Source organism: Panthera tigris, chromosome B4 (genome assembly GCF_018350195.1).
Source record: "Panthera tigris isolate Pti1 chromosome B4, P.tigris_Pti1_mat1.1, whole genome shotgun sequence".
Taxonomy (NCBI): Eukaryota; Metazoa; Chordata; class Mammalia; order Carnivora; family Felidae; genus Panthera; species Panthera tigris.
This window is the reverse complement of record NC_056666.1, coordinates 29,661,416-29,681,850: the sequence shown is the minus strand read 5'-3', so window position 1 is coordinate 29,681,850 and position 20,435 is coordinate 29,661,416. Positions and strand designations below refer to the sequence as shown.

Sequence of the window (20,435 nt, the reverse complement as noted above, 5' to 3'; positions counted from 1 at the left end):
AGATCTGGGTGGTACATGTTCTTCTAGGTCATATGCCTGAACTTGAGGGTGGCCAGTGTGTTGTTGAAGGTGGTCTGCACCAGGAAGTCACAGGGTTTCACTGGCCAGATCTCTGCATCCTGACCACCACTACACCTCTGCCATAGCCCCAACTCCACGCCCACAGTCTTACAGTGAATCAGCCCATTGTAGCGAAGGAGTTGCAGCCTTCAGATGACTGGGGTTCATGCTGTATGACTGCTTATTCCTCTTGATCAGGAAGCCAGAGCAATTCCACTGGAGACCATCCATCACAGGTAGGCAGACATGGCGGCAGCTCCTCTCACTATAGTGGCCAAGAGGGAAAGAAGATTTTTAATTCTGCTTCCTCTGGGAGAATTTTGCCCATTTGTTGCCTTTTTTTTTCTTTTTTTCATTATATTTGTACTCGTCAAATCCCTGGCAATTTCCCCTATGACTTTATTTTGTTTCCTCTTAGGACTAACAATTGCTTTAGTTAGTGGTGTCTACCCAGAGAAGAAAACCTAGGATCCAGTTCCTGCCCTATGAGAATAGACTCAGGTCAAAGAGACTTTAGGATTGTAGGGGTGCCTGGGTGGCTCAGTCGGTTAAGCATCTGACTTCGGCTCAGGTCATGATCTCGCGGTCCGTGAGTTCAACCCCGCGTCAGGCTCTGTGCTGACAGCTCAGAGCCTGGAGCCTGTTTCAGATTCTGTGTCTCCCTCTCTCTGACCCTCCCCCATTCATGCTCTGTCTCTCTCTGTGTCAAAAATAAATAAACGTTAAAAAAAAAAATTTAAAAAAAAAAGAGACTTTAGAATTGTAATTTCAGTTCAGACATCCCCTGTTCTCCTCAGGCATCCTACCATTCTCCAAGGGAACCTCATAGTTACTCAACCAAGCGTCTGCTCTCTGTAGCCCTGATTTGTAGCGTACCATCTTCTGTGTCTGTGATAATGACCTTGCCCTTAGGGGAAGTAGGGAAATTCCCGGGCCTGCCAATCTCCTGTACTTATCTACTGACTTACCCTCCCAGCTGGGCTCCTGAGCTATCCTAGGGTAACTAATCTTACTACGTCAGACTGGCTTTCTTGCCACAAGATTGCAATGGGGTTGACAGAGATCCTTCCAGAGAAGGAAAGGAGTTACTACTAGGAAGTTGTTCCCAGCACCTCTCCCATTCATAGTCATGGCCCTCTCCCACCCCAGGCCACCATTCATGCAACTGTTATTCTTCCCATACAGAAATCAACCATCATTTATCTCGACAAGTTTCTTGATGGTTTGGTCACTTGACCATCACATAATTTGTGCTGAAATTCCTTAGATACGTATTAAGACTTCATTAATGTGAACAATGCAAAAGTGGTCTTGAATTGTTGTTGCATCTTCTGAAAGGTTTCCTTACCTCCAGTCACTGGCCCTACTCACCCACCTTTTCATGCTTGATATCACCAGCTAAACCATTCTGACACATCACCTCCATCTGGGCATCTGCCCCTCAAAAATGTTTGCCCCTCAAAAAGGGCACTTTGCTGTATATGTCGTGAACTGAAGGTTTTGCAGGCTATCATTTCAGGCCCTCCCCCAGTGGGTCTCATCCTAATATCCCAGACTTTTTTTTTCTCCAGTCCCCAAAAACAAACTCACATAATTTTCCTTCCATTGTGGATTTCCTCTTCAGGACTATCCTTTTTTCTACATCCTACCCACATGCCACACAACTTTGTTCAGTAAATGGTTGCCTGAGTCTTCCCCATTGGGATTGCTCTTTCTGTCCCTTGGCTTCTAAAGCAAGGATTCAAACACTATTAATTGGGGACATATCATTGACTCCCCTTTAATATTTTGAGATGTCCTCAATTAGATTATGCATTCCTAGAAGGTAGGATTTTTTGTCCTGTCATGTACATCTCCCTTAGTCTTGAACATGGTGTTATGTACACACAAGGGAATCAATGGCTATTTTTCATTCATCAATTGATGGAGACCCTCAACAAATTCCACACGTCACATAATTTGGAAGCCCGTAGGCCAGATAGAGGTCAGATCATTTTTTTTCTCTCTGCTCTCTCAGCATTACACCCACCGCCAAGATACTTGAAGCGCTATGTAATTCTATCCTTGACATCAGAACAGCTTCACTTCTATCCAAATCTATGAATAAATAATGCCTTCTCTCTGGCATCTCATAATGAGAACCCCAAATAATGATAATTCATTTGTTGTGCCCTGCACTAAAGAAAGCAGTGCCCTTCAGGAAGGTAGATGTGTTTTAAAGAAGGTAGACTGAGTGAAATGACCTTGCTTTATCCAAATTAGCAGACAGGAAGCAAACAGGAATCATCCCAGATGAGACTAAGCTTGCAATTTTTGCTCAGTAGCAGATAAGCTCTTGAACAAATCTAATTACTTGATATCTAATCTGCAAGCTTCCATAGGTCACCCTTCATTACTTGGGAGCATCTTAAATTTACAAGACAATTGGAAATGTTGAAGTCCTGAACATCGTGATTACTCACAAAATACTTTATTATAGGAAGTTTACTCCTGAGCAACTTGAACTTTTCTATTTACAATCCTGATCCCTGCAGTTTCAAAGTCAAAATACAACATCTACAACTTTTATGGGCCTCAAATACCAATACTTTGAACCATAGATTTGACTTCAAAATCATACATGTGAGAGTTTAAAATAGCATTACTTGAAAAATCATAAACACACAATTGCATTAACCATTTCTATCTTGGACTTCTGGTATGTTCAGCCTTCTCAAATACAACAGGGAGAAAAGTTGGAAAATGTTAATCACTGTTACGTAATAGGAAAGAAGGAATCATTTGGAGCTAAAGGGTCTAGATTAAAATCTTATTTTGACAATTTTCTAGCTGTATAACTTGGGACATATTCTTGAATTCTCAAGGATCTATTTTCCTTTTCTGTAAAATGTGAATAATAATGCCTATCTCACAGGATAGCTGGGAGAGATAAATTAAATAACAGATATAGAAATGATTAAATAGAGCACTTTGTAAACTAGAAATTATTGCACATATGTTGGTCACCATCATCACTTTTCTTCATTTAAAAAGTCATAATGTCAATGTATGCATGACCCTAAATTAGGTACCCTTAATAGGTCAGGAAAGAGTCCCATTAAAAAACATTTATTTTAATTAATATACGTTATAATTCATCAGAACACTGTCTCTAATACTCAAGGACACTGATTTTCCACTTACCAGTATAGTTCAAAACATTCAAAGCACTTAGCTCCCAAGGAGATTGTCTAGAAATCTTGACATGGTCACCTAAGAATAATTAAATAAATGAGCAGTAGAAGCCACGGCAGCAGTAGCTAGAGGCTTCCTAATGTTGCCAAGTAGCAGGCTTTTGATGTGTAAATTTACTCTAGACTTTCCTTGTCAGGTTCATTGATACTTCAAGGGAAAGACCTCTTACTTTATGCAGAAACCACTTCAAAATTACCTCAGAAAGGCGAGAATGGTACATATTTTTTCAAGTATAGGAGGAAATAAATCTTGCATCCTCACTGATCCTGCTAAGCAATCCACGTTTTTTTTTAGGGAATCTGCTTTGCAAAACTTCTTTAAGAAAGAAATTCCTATGAAAGAATAAAAAAATTATATCTCCAAAAAGGAGAATAAAAGAACAAAAGCTATGTATTCTGCGTGTAGAGTAACTTTATATGCAGAAACTTAGGAACAATTCTATTCCCTTTGCATACTTAGATGATTTGGACTTCCCTAATAAGCTGCTATGAGTTATTTCTAAATTACTATCTGATAAAGAGAAGTAAAAAAAACATATTTTCCACTCTCTCATTTGATGTCAAAAGTGAAAGTAAGCAAATTAAAGACATAAAGTAAAATTATAGATTATGGTTAGGTATCTCCAATGGTCCGATGGGTTGTTCCAAGGTATATTTTATTTAATTCTCCTGGATGCCACTGAGCTGTTAAAACCAAAATTGTGCATTAAATTATGTTTCTTTCTATGTCCACCATCAGAATTCAAGTAATAATAATTCATAGTCAGAGTTACAATTTGTCATTTATAATGAGCCAGACAGTATGTTAATATACTTTTTTTTTTAATGTTTATTTATTTTTGAGAGAGAGAAAGAGAGAGAGTACAAGCAGGGGAGAAATAGAGAGAGAGAGAGAGAGATACAGAATGAGAAGCAGGGTGCAGGCTCTGAGCTGTCAGCACACAGCCCAACGTGGGGCTTGAACCCATGAACTATGAGATCATGACCTAAGCTGAAGTCGGACGCTTAACTGACTGAGCCCCCGGGCATCCCTGTTAACATACTTTCTAGTATGGAAAATTAAGTGATGTGCCTAAGATCACACATCCAATAAGTGGAAGATTCCAAGTCATGTTGGTAACAATGCAAACAACCTGTACACATGCTACTATGCATGAAGAAAGTGCTTAGATATTCACTGATTGTGGTTTGATGGAATACAATGGAAGTATACTTATTTATAAAAAGTCACCTGCCACATGGCTTCGTTTTTACAGACTTGAGTTAAAAACCTGCCAAAATTGAAGCTTTATTGCATGTAGAGTATTTGATTAAATACTTCCAGATAGTCCAACTAAACCTAGAATAGGAGACTTGAACCTAGATCTATCTCTAATAAGTAATTTCTTTTCCAACATCATTTTACTTTTGAACAGATAGATTACGTAAGGGACTGATACATGAAACAAGGTACTAAGAAAATCTGTTTTTAATATGCAATGATTAAAAGGTGAAATAGCCCTAACCCTGAATTCCCTCACAGCTTTAGTTATGCCCTGAACATTACATTTATGCTGTAATTTTGTTTCATTTTGGTTTAAAGAAAGAAGCTTTTATGGGCAATACCTATTGAGCTACTGTGGTCAAATATTTATTAAAAAGAACATATTGATTTGCAGATTATAACTGACCACATATGAACCCTTCTTTCCAGTGACATTCTTATTTAAGGTATTGATTAAAGGCTTTTCATACAGAAAGCATTTTTCTTGTCAGTTCAGTTATGCTGGCTTTTGTAATAAGCTAATTTGATTTCCTTTTTTAACCTTTGTTTGATTAGGGGAACAGACATTTGCATTAAAATTCAAGAGAGATGAAGTCTATCATCGATCTTGACTTCCTCATGGACCTCTTGTACTCAGCGAAAGATGATTTAGAGAATGTCAAGAGTCTTGGAACAACCATAATGAGAGAGGAAAAAAAAAAATCACTTCAGACTTACAAACCAGTAAGGGCTTATTTGACAGAAAGGGCAATTGCATTTGGTGGATATGTTTTAGAGAAATCAAATTCAGGAAGTTTAATTTTGTTCTTAAGCCAAGTCATTAAGAGATCTATGAGATGAACTGCCATTAATAAAGTACACGCCAGTTAAACCAAAACATTTCAAAACATCTGAAGAGGTTAAACAAAACACGTACATTGTTACTTGCCACAAAGAAAGACTAAAAGTAAATTCTAATATGTCTTTATAAACATGGTCTTGGTGAAACACTAACATCAAGACGAGTTTGTGATTTAATCCTCTATTGCTGTCTATTGCTGAAAATTGTAGGGATAAAGCCTGTATCAGCCACAGTCCTCCACTAGTGTACCCCAGAATTAATCAGTTGTCTTGTACAATAAGACTCAAATCTATCTGCAAATTGTTTTGGTTAACTTGGCCTCTGGATCCTTTTCCTAGCCAGGAACCAATGTATTCTGGGGCCTCAATAGGTCAGATCCATTGCTCATTCTGAAATCCCTCCCAAAGATCTGGATCTGGATCTTTTCTGGAAGAGGAGGCTTCCATTTTCTAAGGAGTTCCATTTTCTGTGGGGATAGTTTTAATGCAATAAGAATTGAGCACCTACAATGAACCTAGTAGTGTAGTAGATGGGCAGTGGGATACACCAAAAGTATACCAGGTCTGTCCACCCATCCTTCGTTCTTTTTGCTATAGCTATTCAGAACATTTTCAGCTAATACAATGCAACAGTGAGCAAAACCAAAAGACAGGAAAAGGAAAAAAAAAAAAAACTTGGCTAGAACCTCCCAACAATTGGTAGAAAAATTTCTGGTTCCCAGGATAATTGGACTATGTCTCCTAACTCCACTGAATGAATTTTCATGATTCTAGGTTTCTTGGAAGAATTTCTGGAGTCAGCAGCCATTGCTAATTTCTTTCTCTCTCTGGAAGGGTCATTGAGTTTATTTACCAGAAGTGACTTTCTATTACCCACAATTCTAACAGAGATGGTTTATCTTTAGTACCAAATTTCTAGATTTCACAGCTTACAGTTGTGGTTTGACTATCTTTTTATATTAATTTTTAATTAATGTAAATTAATGTTTTTCACCTTTAAGTTAACATAGGCAAAGATTCTAGGAAACTAACTTTTTAAAAACTTCATCCAATTTAGAAGTAGAAGATACTTGATATTTGGCATTAGAGGTAAATCTAGTGTTTCCTCTGAGTAATATTATAAAATTACGTATATTTTAAGGACCACAGATGAAATGAGATTGTTTATATCTAAAATATTTTAAAATTAAGAAAAAAATACAACTAACATACTTTTCAAATTCTGTGAAGTTGGGTCCTTTTACAGTCAAGATGGCACTGTTTTATTTGATGTCTAACAAATAATAGAGATGAAAAATATTCCATTTATGGCAACAAGTCTCCAAACTGTGTTAGTTGTATGAAACTCAAATATCCATAAAACATGGCAAAAGAATTTAAGGGAAGCATTTTCATATGTCCCATATGGGCAAACCATTAACTGTTCTTTCACGTTATGAATCCAAAAGTATCTATGTTATATTTTATATTGTGTTAAAATCAATATAATGTAATATAAAATTCATCCAGAGGATAATATATTTATGTATTCCTAAGGCATTTTTAGTTGAGGCATTTACTTGGGCTTTAATTTTTAAAATAATGCTGCTCAGCTCATACCTGTATTGTTCCTCCAGGCTCATGGCAGGATCAACAGTCCTGGCACCTGGGAAATCCATCAGACACATCCCAATGGAGGTTTAGAAGGCAGACACGTCATTGTTTTAGTCTTCGGTTGCCTTTCAAATTCATTGAACAGAATTCCTTATCTCATAACAAAGATTTTACTAGAGTATTTTATGTGTAATTTATCAGAATAGCTGCCAAGATGTTCAGTTTCTTTTTAAAGGCAGGAGCTTTAGGGCAGACAAGCTTGAGGCTTAAAAAGCCTGATTTTGCATACTCTTTATTTTCCCTGTGGTCTCTGAAGTCTAGTTTATTGGTATCCGCCATGTTACTGTTCCTGTCTCAACTGGCTCATTACTCAAAGCCAATAATAATTGCTAAATATGACTAATATCACGTGGAAGGTCGCAAAGTTCACTGCTAACCTTCATTCCAGCTCAAAATGTTTTCAAGGTTAATAGATTGATTTTGAGCTGAGATATGATGCATTTATAAAATGGAAGAAAATGAAAAATTTGGCATCACCAATATGCGGATAGTTTTAAATGATTCATTTGTTACATTTGGACTATAGCCATGAAATTCATTTGATATATATCTCATAGTTATATTCTAACCTAGACACTAGAAAATAAATTAGTGATACATTTTAACATTAGACAATTTTACACACACACACACAATCCAGGATGAGAATTGGGGCACTATAACTTATTAAGTATTTCAGCTGAGGAATATCATGTATGTAAGTAGAACCTAACCACTTTTAAAGATTGAGACAATGCTAAAATACAGTTCAGTTAAAACTATAATTCTAAAAGGCTGGATGCTGATTGCTTCCCTTGGTCTCCTTGCTTGGAACAAAGACAAATGAAATTCCTGATTTCATCTCAGTTCTGTGCTTCTTATACTCTGTGGGACTCTGGTTTTGGTCTATAGAAATCTCTTGTTTTGCCTACACCCTTGATTGGGCCTGACAAGGACTTCGGGATATCAGAGGGGTCCTTATCACCAGCCCTTCTCATCCCACCCAGTGCCTGGTTCTGGGCCCAGTCTTGTGACCAATTCCTGAGCTTGATTTCAGTTCCAGTTTCATGAGTCTGAGGATCTCTGGCCTCTGGTTCTGACCTGGATTTATGGTTTGACCTAGCTTTGCCAGAACCTGGCCCACCAAATAGAAGGCAGCATTTCCTGAGAGTTTTCCAATTCTCCTTAGGCTTTATGGTCCTTATTAAGAGGAAGTCACCAAGGCCTGTAGTTTCTTCCTTTCAAATGTTGTTCAATTCACCATTCCTTTTAATTCCATAAGGTCTAGATTACTAAATGCACCTTTATTTATATACGTGCACTTAGTGTACCTTATATAGATTGTCTTTATTTCCAAGCTCTTCCTATCTCAATTCCTGATTAATTAGCCCAACCATGATTAATACCATGGTGGTCTTCCCCCCACCCAGCACCACCAAAAAGTCACCAGCGACTTCCCCTTTCCTTACACAACAGCACACAAACCTTGGCTTGGCTTGGATCCTAACTGTTGTGCCACATTCTTATTCTCACTGTTTTAGGAAACAGGTGGATCTGTGATCCGCTCTTGACTCAGCTGTCCCCTTGCTAACTGCAAATAAGGAAAATCACTTAATTTAGCCAAACCTCCATTTTTCACCTCTGTACAGTGATGAAAATAAAATCTTCCTTACCAGTTTTTGTGAGGATTAGTCATGCTCCGCATAAAATTCCTAATGAGTTCCATGGCATGTGGCAAGGGCTCAGTGTACTTGTAAGAAGGCTTTGTTATTGGACTGCAGTTGTCACCCTTTCTAGAAGACTCTTTGCCTACTCAATGCCCACTCTGTCTTTAAGACCATGTCATATTCCACACTCTTCACAAAGGCCACTATGATCAGGCCAAATGTAATCTCAAAATGCAGTAGTGTTTGATCACTTCGTATTCTTATCATTTCCTAGTCTTTCAGGTGTGATAGTCTTGTCTTCCCAACTAGATTATAAGCTCCAAGAGGGCAAACTAAAAATTTCATCCTCTGTCACTATAATTTTGCTGCTTTTTGGTCTTGCTTGGTTCCCTGCATTCAGTGTCCCCTTGTTTCAGGTATTTCTAGGGATCTTCAGAATGTGTCTCCAGGGTTCTTTAATATTTCCCTTTTGTGGTGTCTAGCCTTTGTGGGGCATAACAATACCTGTCCAAGACAGCCTCATCCGTACATTCCCATGCTGCCTTCAGGAAGCATATCCACAGGCACCTGCCTCTGCTGTCTGCACCGTCATTCACGTCATGTCTGCTGAGCACACTCACTGCCCTCCCTGAAGGTCATCATGTCCACTGATCATCAACTCATTACACTGGGGCCCCTGGATCTGTTCCCTGTGCCCCCCGCATCTTATGAGAATTTTTAGGACAACAGTCCTTATGTAGGGAAACATTTTTCCTGGGATATGAATTTAGTGGAAAGCAGCCAAGAATAAAGCAGAGTGAAAGACTCAGTATTCCCCTCATCCAGCTTGTAATAAGGCTTTATTACTGGGTTAAGTCTGGATCCCATTGCCTTTTTCCTTAGGCTGGTTTCCTTCCAGGAGCCCTCAGTACCTCAAACAAGTAGACACCTAATGAGCCCCCTACCCACTCACCAGCCAGGTCTTATTTCCAGCACCAGCATCAGCTTAGCAGCAAGCTGGAATCTGCTTTAACTTCTTTAATAGCACTCTGCTGGACACACATAAAATCCAGCTAAAGATCACTAGGCCAACTATCTTAGCCCAGTTATATAAACAAAATAATTTGGAGCATTATGTTGAATCTGTACCACGGAATTTTATTATTTTTTTAATTCTTGTTTTGAAACTGTTTTTCTCCTGTCTATATTTATTTTAAGTAAGAATAAAGGGAAATAATGTCTGTTATTTGAAACATGCATACAGAGGAATTTATAGCACAAGTTCAAATAACCAGGCTGAGGAAGACTAAACTTTGCAAAAGCACATGTTCAAAGAAATACTGATTTTTGCTTTATGCACTTTAGCCAGCTGACACCAAAATACTTCCAACTGTAGAACAAGAAGTCATCAAAGAATCTTGCTTAGGGTACGTCTGAATCTACAAAAAGTCTACTGGCCTGAAAATTCAAAACTGCTTCCTCACCATTTCGGTGTTATCCTTAGCTGCCCCTGGTCCCGGTTAGCTTCCTCTCCAGTCTGGTACACTTCCGGGTCTTCTGTTAACTATCCTTAACCTTCCCTGAGTGGATGATCGTGATCTTTGTAGGCAGCAGTAGAAGCATGGTGCTTAGAGGCCTCTCCAGCAGCACCGTGGTCTACAGGAGACTTTCTCAGATTCTGAAAGAGAAGCCAGAGAAGGGGATGGGTCATTGGAAGAAAACTTTTAAAAAGGAGAGAAAGGAAAGTACTAAGTTTCCCTGAGCCTGACCCTCTGGTTTTTAGTCTCCTAAACACAATGGTTTTACTTGGTTACTTTAAGGATTTCAAATCTGAATACAGCACCCTACACAAATACATATCCTAGACATGCATATACACACATAGACACAGACTCTTTCAGAATTGAAAATAGTAAGACAAACCAACAAGAGATTAATTTCACAGTTATGGCCATTTTCTAGTGACATAAATTAAAAGCAGTAACAATGGAATTGATTTTCCAGATGATATGATATACAGATGTGGCATGCACAGAACATTAAAGCCAGAAGTGACCTTGGAGACTACCTAATTTTACTTCCTCAATTTGCACATGAAGAAACTGAGGTCTCAAGTAATGAAGTAATTTGTTCAAAGTCAGGGATATGTTCAATATTGAAACTGGCATTAGGACACAGTTTTCTTTAAAATCTACCTTTTTTTTTTTTTTATTCTGACCTCATTTGCCCAGTTTTGGGACTTACAGCTAAAGTTGTCTTCTTAACCCTCATTTTTGTACTAGGAGGTTTGCAAACAATTAGCCTGCTCAAGTGTAAACATGTTTTGTTGGTTTCCACACATCCTATGCATAATATGTTATACAATAGCTGAAAGACTTGAAAGAAGTCTAATTGATACTTTCCTTATTTCTAGTGTCTGGTACTTTCATTTAAGAATTCTCTCTCTTTCTATACATGCCCCTGCCTTGTCCCCAGTTTTGTGGTGGAGTCATTTCTGTGGCTTGAAGTTTTAGTAACTTAGAGCTATTGTCAGAAAGCTTGTGAAAAGCAGTAGGAGGAAGCCCATTACCAATTGCCTGCTAGCCCTGGCAAATTACATGCCTGTTGCTTTTTGCTGCTTAATTTCATAAGATCATCCCTCTAGCACTCACCTTGGGCAGAAACTTACGGAGACAATAGACTATCTAGGCAGATTCTGATGCCAAGGGGTAGGAAAAAATGGATGGAGCGGACAAATTACAGCGTTGCCTATTCAGTCATGAGAATGGAAACATGTCTGTGAATCAATGTGTGAAAAGGATATTTAATAGGATGGGAGAAGTCACTTTAACACCTGTTTCTTCTGCAATTGAATGTGCTAGTGCCAATCACTCAGTCTGGATCCACTCTCCAAGCAGAAAATGACCTCACCTCTTATTCTTTAAGGATTGAAGCAGCAGTACAAGGTCTATTTTTAACCAAACTGGGAGCAATAACCACGGCATTGACTGCTGGGAAAGTCTGTCTTAGAAGGTCTGGCCTGAGGCATTGAGGAATCAGAGCCAGGAGAGAGGTTGTGAGCTTGTATAAATACAACCACATGAAATGAGGAGTGCAAAAAATAAAAAAAAAATCTGAATAAGGAGTGAACTCATTTTACCCTGAAAGTTACTAAACCTAGAGTCATAAATGCCAAGATAAAGAGAGAGGAAGAGGCTCAGCCAATGCTTTTTATTACAATCCGTTATGGTAATGGAAAATTTTCTTTTGAACTGTAGCTGTCTGTGTTGACTTTGGTAAGGTGGAAATTCAGGCCTATTTATTGGGAAAGAAGGATTCCGAGTAGGTCTCAGCAGGGCTCAGCTCAGCTTTGAACAGTCCCCATGGAAGGGCACCCTTTGCAGGGATCATGCAATGAAATGTTAATATAAGCTTATTTCTTTTCTGCACTTCTCCAAAACTTGAGGCTTCCTCCATGAAAATTTGTGGAGATTGCATTTCATCAGAGGCTCTCCCTGAGCTCGGTTTTATTCTTTTCCATGCACCTGAACCAGCACTGTGGTGAGCAGGGCAAAGAACACAACATCATGATTATCTTGGCCTCAGAAATGCATTACTTACACTTTTAGTTTTTATATTTCTCCAGTGATGAATAATGCATCTAGAACACATTTCCAAACAGCTTACAACTTTTCTTCAATAAAACTCAGTCTTTTTATTGATTCCAAATTTTGGCTGATTCCTTTTTTTTTTTTTTAAGAAGAGTTCTCAATTTATTCATATAGCTTGACATGTACATCTTTAAAAATGCAGAATAATATCAGGTATGTCATATTCTTCTATCCATTTAGTATAAAGGTAAATTCTTTTCATTTCTATTTTCATATGACTTTGTTTAGTTTTCTTTTTTTTTTTTTTTCTATTTAAATTCAAGTTAGCTAACATACAGTGTAGTCCTGGTTTCAGGAGAAAAACCCAGTGATTCATCTCTTACATATGATATCCAGTGTTCTTCCCCAGAAGTGCCCTCCTAAGTGCCCATCACCCATCTAGCCCATCCCTCCTCACCTCCTCTCCAGCAACCCCGGCTCTGTTCTCCATATTTAAGAGTCTTTTATGGTTTGATTCTTATGTTCACTAAGAGTTTCTTCAGTGAGACAGTGACAGCCTTCAGGACTCCCAGGTGTAGATTCACTCGGTTATCATTTTACAGCACAGGGAAAAGACATGTAGGCAAGCAAATAAGAAAGATGCAACATAGTAAGTTATGGTAAAGTAATATATAGGATATTTTGGGAGTGTCAGGAAGGTGGTAATTAATTGGGCCTGCAGGAGGGAGTTCAAGGAAAGTCTCATAGAAAAATAACTGAGCTTGTTCTTATGTGTAGGGTGAGTTGGTGTTTCAAACAGGAAACATTTGCAAATGCCCAAAGGTGTGAAGATATGTGACACATTCAAAGAATAGCCACTAGTCTGATCTGGTAGGAGTGTTACATGCATGTGGTAGGGAAGGTGGAGGCTGGGCAGTGAGCAGCAAGAGGTGAAACTAGGTAGGTTGGAACTGAACCGTGAAGAGCTCTGTACCAGATGCCAAGGGCTCAAAATTTCTTTTCCCAAAGAGCAGAGAACTCCTCTGACTTAACAGTTGCATTCTTCTTCGCGGTAAGTAGACATCACTCAATTCTTACCCGTAGGGGGTTTCCCCTCTACAAGGCTTGGTAATACATTCTTCAAACTCATACACCCGCTTCTTAGTCCTCCAGGAAAACGGAATTGCACAGTGTCCCATACAGTTATGTGGAGCCATGTGACTGAGTTTTTTGACACGTGGGCAAATGCGAGAGACGCCACTACCAGAAACCTCTGGTGGAAAACTCTGAGACTCCAAAGATGGCAGAGTCACAAGATGGAAGGATGGGGGGGATGTGCCAGAGTTGATGCATGGGAGGCCACCCACCAAATAGACTATGATTCCAGTGAAAAATAAACTTTCTATGCCATTAAAGCTACAAAGAGTTGGATATCTTCCATCCTGTAGTTAATCTATGCTAATTCAGTGGGTGAAGAAATTTTCAGGGAAAAAGTAGCTGCTTGCACATGGTATATTCCACTGTATGAATAAATACCAATGGTGCTGGCTCGCTTTTCTCCAGAAGGACTCCCAAAGCATATGTCTAGCCCCAGATTATCTCTGACTAACTTATTGCCAATAGGTTTGCAGTGGTTACCTCATTCTTGCCGCCCTGATTGGCTACCTCCATAAGGCAGTGTAGAACCAGTTCCATAAAACCAAATCACTTCTCTCCTTGCTCCTCCTATCCTGTACACGTCATTCAGGGTGTCAGCTGTGTTTTATGACTTTCCTCAAGGCCATTCTTGCTTTTATTTTAATTTTATTTAATGTGTATATAAATATATTTATTTAGGGAGTGTTTGGGAGCCGCAGTCTATAGTAGGTCTGATATCCGTGCCTCTCTGGAGATGAGCCTGAATGAAATTTACAAAAAATTCTTCTTCCAGGAAAATCTGAGCCAGTTCTGAAGAAATGAGAGTAGGAAAAGGATGAAGGGTCAAGGACAAAAACACCTCACTTGGAATTCTTGCTACAACGGGCTTGTAACTTATGGCTTTAATTGCTGTTTTCTGACCATGTTATTTTAAAAGAACTTTTGAATCCAGAGACTTGAGCTAATAATGACAAATCTTTTAAGATTTGTCACAAATTATTTCCTTAACTGAGTGTAATGCTCAGGAATTTGAACTCATTTCACTATTTGATACCTTAAGTTTTTATATTCTCAGAGGCTAGGTGAGAGTGTAGCATAGCAATTCTGAGAGGGAGCTGAGAGCTTCTCTGAAGAGATCCAATTATTCAATATGCTGCCCTAAGAGTACTGTCATGTTTTCAGTATTCCTGCATTGAGCTTTATGATCTCACAAGTTATAATTGGCATCAATTTAATGAATTATTTCTTGAAGAAATCTGTCACAGCATTTTTACAAAAAGCGTTATTATTCCTGTATTTGAGTCTTCCACGAAAATTGTTTTCATTGGAGCCTGCTGAAAATTTAGACAAGATGATACAGATTGTTCAACAAAAATGAGAGTTCCCAGAGGAAGAGTCTAGAAAACGATTCAACATCATGGAGTTAGACTCCCTAAGATGAAATATTGGCTCTACTACTAAGAAGATAGAGGACAAGGTCCAAGAGAGGTCCTCAACCTCTCTGTGCCTCAATTTCCATCTCTATCAAGAGAGTTATAGCAGTATCTACCTCATGAGGCATGGAAATTGTATCATTTGTTCACAATTATCCATTTCCTTTTCATCTTTTCCAGTTTTCCCTGTAGACATCCTCATCCCACTGATTGGATATGAGGGCCTTGTGACTTGCCGAGATGGGCCATAAATAGATGAACCATTTGCCTCATCTGAGCAGAGGTTTTTAGATGAGCTCTTGTGTTCTGACCTCCACCCTGAGACCATCAAGTCTCATGTAGTGGCTACTTCTTCATCCTGGGTTCAGGAACGAGAAGACACAGGGAGCATTGCCAAGAAGAGTCCAGAAGAGCTGCAAATATCCAGAAATTTCAGAACTTTTAGGATTGAAAATTGAAACTTTCTTATTTCTAACAAGTTAAAGAATCTAAAATTCAGACAAAGATTGTTCACAGATCCAACACACCCTTGGTCAAGTCTACTGATTAGATTAATATGGCCTTAGTAAATGATCTCAGTTAGACAAATGGCTCAGGGAAAAGACACTAAAGGTGCATCCATCTGAAGCTTGATAAGATCAAAGTATCTATGAATTTATTTCTTGAAAAGTTATGGGTATGGCTATTGACTCACATGAAACTTGTTGGGATCAAACTGATTAAAAAGAAAAAATAAATTTTGTAGAGAGCTGTTGCCAAAGTACTCCCAGCCTGGATTAGAAGAGACTACAACTATTCAAATCATAAATAACTCTTGGGTCCCTAGTCTTCTACAGGTGTGAAGCAATCTGAGATAGCCTGTCAGTCACAAATGGCGTCTTTTCTGATACTCACTTCAGAAGAGGCCAAGGAGGATAACGGAAAAGGAAGAGTTGTCCAATCAAACATCGTGGAGAACACAAAGAAATGACTCCCAGAAAATATCACTGGAGCAAATCAAGGAACAGTCCCTACCATTAGTGTAGAGGAACTTGCAACTTCTGTTCAGTGGAATATCAGAACTGTTATTCACCAGTGACTGGTATGTACCTCCAATTCTTCCAATTTTTTAAAAAAATTATTTATTTTTAGAGACAGAGAGCAAGAGTGGTGGGGGCAGAGAGAGGGGGGAGAGAGAACTCCAAGCAGGTTCCACGCTGTCAGTGCAGAGCCCAACGAAGGGTTTGAACTCACAAACTGTGAGATCATGACTTGAGCTGAGATCAAGAGTCGGATGCTCAACTGACTGAGCCACGCAGGTGCCCCCATTCTTCCAATTTTTTAATAAAGTGTCCCTGCTCCACTATTGTATTATATTGGGTTTAGGAGAATAAGAGGACTGACAACTTTTCACTTTACTCATAGGTCACTGAATCAAGAAGAGCAGCCAGCAGACATGATATATATTCACCAGATTCTGGACATCTGTGCCCAATGCCTGGTATTTTTGGGAAATTGGGGAGAGGTGAAAGCATCTTGTGAGCAGAAAAACAAATTGGGGCAGACTGCATGACTATTCATAATTATTTGTCTTCTCACTGCCATTGCCAGTCTTCTCAGTAGATGGAGTACACTTGTTCACTCCACTGGCTCTGGGTGTGGTTATGTGATTTGCTTTGGCCAAAGGGACCAGAATGAATGAGATGTTTGTCATGACTGAAAACATAATTTCAAAAGCACTGCAAGTTTCCCTCAGTCTTTTTGCTGTCTCGGAAAGTGGCTTTAACCTGGTTTTCAGAATGAGAAGACATGTAGGACCCAGAACAGACCAGCAGTGCTGCAGCTGACCCCCAACCTCAATATAATATGAGCCAGAAATCAATATTTCTTGTTGTAATCCAAAAAAAATTATGTATTACAACAACAGAAGTTAATACATGAGAATGTTTTGAGCATTTGATGTGATAACACATGCTTAATGCAATGGCTGGCACATCCTAAATTCAAAATAAATGTTCAGTTCTGTCATTGGTGTCATCTCTATATCCCCATTCACCTATAACAGCTCTAGAAACAGAATTGGCATTCTTCAATATTTGTTGAATGATTGACAACGGATTATTGAAATGTATAGCTTTTATAAAGTTAAATAAGGTGAATGAAACAGAGAATTACTTTTCCAGTTCTTGTGAATCTAGTGATATACCCTATAAAACACAAGGGGCATACTTTCTTGATCTATATTTGAAATACCTGCACTGAAGAAGTATATGATATGAATGATAATTTTAAAACCCACCAATAAATATTTTGGGCCAATATGTTTTGCTCTTCCAAAATAGGAGAGTCAGGTTTTCTAGCATGAATGAGTTCTGGGACTGTAAGAAATGCTTCATTAGTTGCTTTGGTGACAAATACCCAGTAAACCTGAAACAGACTCAGATTCTGGTTAATGGGGCTTTCTGAGAACATCATTCCAGAGCAAGGACATAAAATTCTTTCAGAGATTTTTAGAGTATTCCCTCAAGTTGACTTTTGGAGATACTGTTGATGAGTTCTAAGGTCATTTATTTTTGGAACTTAAAAGATTCCTACAAATAATGGACAGCTCACTTTAAAGCTGCAGTAGCAAGGAAAGAAGGGTGATAAAAGTGGATAATAGAAATTATAAGGGATTTATTTGGGGCTCTTTAAAAATTAAGATGACTCCTTGGAAGGGCACATCCTTTTAAAATTTGAAATGTCCCCTTGGAAATAAAAAGATAATCCAGAGTGAGTGAAATACTTTCTTGAACCTCCCTCCTTCTGAGGCCTGCAAAATTTTTAACTAAGATGGGCGTAAAGAGTTGGTGATTTTCTTTTTTTCAAAATAATTACATTATTATTAATCATGACATCACCTAACATATAGTGAATTCAATTTGAAGTACTTTCGCATCTTTTTTGTCATTGTTCTCCATATCAACCCCATGAGTCAAACTACACAGGCTTTATTACTGTCTCTTTAACAGATAACAAAATACAGGCTCAGAGAGCTTTGAAGACTTGTCCAAAGTTGCATAGCCAGTAAGCAGCAGAGGTGGCTCATTTTGCTCTTTTATTGTTCTTTTATCTATTATTGTTCTTTTATCTATTATTAAATATCAATTAAAAAGTAGCAATTGATTTCCAGTATTTAAATGACAGAATAAAGGTATAACTGCCCCTTTCCTCTGTCTTCCAGAAACATGAGAAGCAGAGCTGAATGCTCAATCACAGTTATCCCATCCATCCATCAGACAAGATGGAGGTGAAGGCCTGTGCATGGCACACAGTGCTGCCAGTCTCTGTTGGGCATGAAGAAGTCTGAAAGAGCTCACTCTTGTACATGACTCTGCTGGGAGGATCTTTCCTATGACTTACAAGGTTCTCTTCCTGCCACCTAGGTACCACCTGCAATTGCTGGTCCAGAATGCCCATCCTAAAGAGAAATGATAGCCAGATGGAATCATCCTGGGATGTAGTATACAAAGATACTATAAGAGAAAAGATGGAAAGAGGCAGAGCATGGGGGCTAGGGAGCAGTGGTGTGGTGACAGATTAAAAAGCATCAGAAATATGCCAGAAATGTGGCACTACAGCCCAGGCAAAAATTAGCATCAAGTCCATGTATCACCAAGAATTCACAAAAGGTAATGAAGCTATTGATTGATGAAATAAGAATTATTCCATTGGGTTATGAGGGCCCAGGGAAGATAAAGTGAAATAATAGGTGGAAAAAACAAGCCCTTAGGGAAATATGAGGGTTACTTTGGAAGCAGCACCAAGGAGAATAGACACTGCTGAGAACACATAAGGACAGTGGAGGACAAGAGTGAGAAAGTGAAATGGCAATAAACGAGAATTGGAAGGGAATGTAGATAAATGATCAATAAAGAAGACACATTCATTGGATCCAGAATTAATGAGAGAGGACTCTAAATCCTAAATGGCACATCTTATTCAAAGGAATACAAAGTTACATCAGATTGTCAACACTAAGACATAGCGTAGTGAAGTCCTGAATATCCAAGATAGAGATTTCCTAACAATGGAAACATTATGTAAACAGCACAATTCAGAGAAAAAAAAAAAAAAAGGAAGGTAATGTAAGGGTAGAGACTTCCTTAACTTTCACAGCCAGGCAGCAAAGCTGACAAACCAGCTAATACAATTTTTTAAAATATACAAATATAATAAAATAATAAAAATCAAAATCAGCTACTAGAAGGAGTACTAAGGAGAAGTGGAAATTGCTGATTTCACCATTAATATGGTAAGGAGTCAAAGAATGCTGATCAAAGAAATAGAGGTCTTAACTAAAGTATACCACATGCTTATTAAAACAAACCACTAGAGAAAAATTTATATTTTTCATATAATCAGCAAAAAGCAAGAAAAAACACAGACCACATAGTGAAATGTAGAAATAAAAAGGTCAATAAAAAAACAGAAGTGTATCATTAATTATGACAAAAAATAAGATCCATCAAATCCACTTTAAGAAATGTATCTTCCAAATATATTCATATATATGTGAACGAGGTATGTACAGAGATGTCTACTGCACAGCTGTTTGTAACAGCAAAAGCCTGGGAACAATTTAAAAGTTTATTAATGGCAACTGATTCAATAAATTATACCACAAAATGGAATACTATACAGCAGACAGAAAGATTGACACAGCTTCAAAATCATAATGTTAGGTTTAAAAATAAGGTATAGAATACACAACCATTTGTACAAAAATTATATGCACACATAACATATAATCTGTGTATGTGTGTATGAGTGTAGATACATACCATCTTTGGAAGAACAAGGAAATTTGTAAAAACAGATGTGACCAGACAGGGAAATTGGGTCAGTGGAAGATGAAGGCCAGAAGAGCACTTCTCATGTACTCCTCTACACTTCCCAAACGGTGTATGTGTGCAGATTCTAACCAAAATCATATCAAATTACCAAATTGTTGACCCTATTATGCAAGTGCCAATTTATAATAGGTTGGGCATCAACATAATTTCCTACCTAGAACATCTCTGAGAATCCAGTTTGCCTGTGTCCCATTAAAAGATAAGATTTTATTTTGCCTTGGACTCACTTTTAGAACTTGACTTAGAAGGGACTTGAACGCAGATGTCACCATCATCTAGATAGAAATGGTCCAGATCACCAGCTAACACCTGCTTCAAGGGAAGGGTAGAGAATGCCCATCATTTGTGAGCATGCTGGTCAGACACAAGGAAACTGAGTTAAATCAGATTGAAGTCATAGTTATAGTTAGACAGAGGGGTGATGTGTCCAGGAGCACTCCAGGACAAACTGTGAAGCTATTATTAAGTACTCTTCAATTTTTAACTTTATAACTGAATGTCCACTCCCACTGAGAATGCCCTCCTGCAGACATCATTTGAAGTGAGAAAACATTTCCTGTTTTGCCTGTATTTTGTGGATTTTTTTAGCTTTCTTCTCATAGATTATAATCTCTAGACCTAACCTGAGGGACAATTTACACAAGATTATCCACACAGAATGATCTTCCACAATTTGCTATTTCAAGGCATGAAAAAAAAAAAAAAAAAAAGAATCACAACTGCCTAGGGAGAAAAAAGAATCATAAG

At 38.3% G+C, this 20,435-nt stretch overlaps 1 long non-coding RNA gene across 2 annotated transcripts; it reads left to right on the top strand.

The window, feature by feature from the left end:
- Positions 1–221: 221 nt before the first annotated feature.
- On the top strand, positions 222–19,215 carry LOC122240577. Of its 2 annotated transcripts, none has more exons than XR_006220363.1 (4): positions 222–296; positions 15,714–15,895; positions 16,219–16,294; positions 18,017–19,215. It is a non-coding gene; the product is annotated as an uncharacterized LOC122240577 (long non-coding RNA). The 2 variants fall into 2 exon arrangements; XR_006220362.1 differs by having other exon boundaries at positions 240–296; positions 15,641–15,895.
- The last annotated feature ends 1,220 nt before the right edge of the window (positions 19,216–20,435 follow it).